The 1,950-nt window shown below is 49.9% G+C and overlaps 1 protein-coding gene across 1 annotated transcript in view; it reads right to left on the bottom strand.

Annotated features, from left to right (window-relative positions):
* The window catches only part of MCEE (methylmalonyl CoA epimerase), a 17,025-nt gene that overhangs the window by 4,711 nt on the left and 10,364 nt on the right, over positions 1-1,950 (bottom strand). The gene's annotated exons all lie outside the window — the stretch shown is intronic.

Here is a 1,950-nt window from a genome sequence, read left to right as displayed (position 1 = left end):
AAAAAAAAAAAATCAATAAAAATATATTTAAAAAGAAAATCAACGGGAAAAATATACCCTGAGGACCAACAACCCCCAAAAAACCTCACTCCACAACTAGAGGCTGCTTGCCCTTGGCCCACGTTGTGGCACCCCTGGTGCTGTAGTCGCTGCATCGTTTCGTGAACCCACAACTCACTGCGCTTTATGGCCAGCGCTCTCCTTTCGCTCTGGAAAAGCTTACGGGGCTCTGACTGCAGAACCTGCTTGGTAAGGGTTTCGGTATTGAGTGACTACTGACGTCCTGGTGGTATTCCAGGCCTAGCCTTCTTTTTGCATTTTGATGCAATAGCACCGACTTACAAGTTTCCTAAGTTAACATTAGCTGTTTATAGCAACTCCCTAACTCACTCACACGGCTCATGGCTGTTGTTTTAACTTGGGAACGCCTTTGAACGTCATGTCAAAGTGGAAACTGTATATGTGACCATGCTGCCTTCAAAAACCTATAAACTGAAAAAAAAAAGAGAAAAAACTAACAAACCTGTAAACTGATTATCACCCCCAATGCTGAGATGCCCGTCTGCAGGCCTTCCCCCGACGGCTGGGGTCCAGACACAGTGGGGGCCAGAACCCCCTGGTGGAACATCTCACTGATATGACCTCACCTTCCTAGTAGAGACCCCGGGGTTTATCTCACCGTCAGTTACGCCACGAAACGTCTACGTAACCTTGCAAACTGTTAAATCCCAAATTCCAGAGTGAGAGTGGATGGTGCCGTGGCCGGCTCTGCCCCCGAGTCCTCGTGGCCATAACACAGAGGCCGTGTACTGGTAAACTCTGTGAATCAGTGTGATTTCTTCCCACTGAGAGACAAGGAAGGCGGGCCTGGCTCAGTGGTTTTCCTCAAGGTCACACGAGGTGGCAGAGCGGAGCCTGGAGCCCAGGTCTGTCCGGCACCAAGGTCAATGCTGTTCAACGCTGATGTTAAGCGTCCTCGTGCCTCTGAAATGCTTTCTGATCCTCTGTTTTTAGTATCTTTAGTGTATGCCCCATGAGTAATAGCGACTTGCTAAGCGATGGCTTTCAGAGAGACAAGGAGATGACTCTTTTATGAGTTTGGTGTTTGTTTGTTTTTTTGGGGGGGTGGGGGTTGGCAAAGGGCAGCTTGCAATGGTGTGTGCGGTAAGATGCTGACTTGCACTTTTACCGAGAAGAGGAAGGAGGGCCTGGGAAGGCGTGTCAGTGGCAAAACTTGCCTCCACCTGCTCGTTAGAGATTCGTTTTAACGAATGTAATACTTTTTCATGTACACGTGTCACCTCTTTATACCGATCATGTGCGGAGGCTCCTATTGTGCACTTGTCTCCTTGGGACTCAGCACTCAGCCACGGCAGGTGCGTAAGACAGACTACAGTGATCGCCCTGGCTGGCGCGGCTCAATGGTTAGAGCGCCGGTCCGCACACCGGAGGGTCTCGGGTTTGACTCCCGGTCAAGGGCATGTGTACCTGGGTTGCAGGTTCGATCCCTGATCCTGCTCAGGGCACGTGTGGAGACAAGCAATCGATGTGTCTCTCTCACATCAATGTTTCTCTCTCTCTCTCTCTCTCTCTCCCCTCCTTCCTTCCACTCTCCCTAGAAATCAATGAAAAAAAATATCCTCACTCCTCAGGTGAGGATTAAAAAAAAAAATTTTTTTTTTTTTTAAAGACGATAGTGATCGCCCTAGCTGGTTTGGCTCAGTGCATGGAGTGACCGCCTGTGGACTGAGGGGTTCCAGGTTCGATCCCCAGTAGGGGGCGTGCAGAAGGCGGCCGGCCGATCCATGATGCTCTCTCATCACGGATGTTTCTCTCCCTCTCTGAAATCAATAAAAATACTAGTATATTGCCCTGGCTGGTGCGGCTCAATGGATGGAGCGTCGGCCTGCGAACTAAAGGGTCCTGGGTTCGATTCCCAGTCAGGGCACA

Source organism: Myotis brandtii, unplaced genomic scaffold (assembly GCF_000412655.1).
Source record: "Myotis brandtii unplaced genomic scaffold, ASM41265v1 scaffold329, whole genome shotgun sequence".
In the NCBI taxonomy this organism is placed as follows: Eukaryota; Metazoa; Chordata; class Mammalia; order Chiroptera; family Vespertilionidae; genus Myotis; species Myotis brandtii.
Note: the sequence above shows the minus strand (reverse complement) of the source record. Positions and strands in the feature narration are given on the sequence as shown.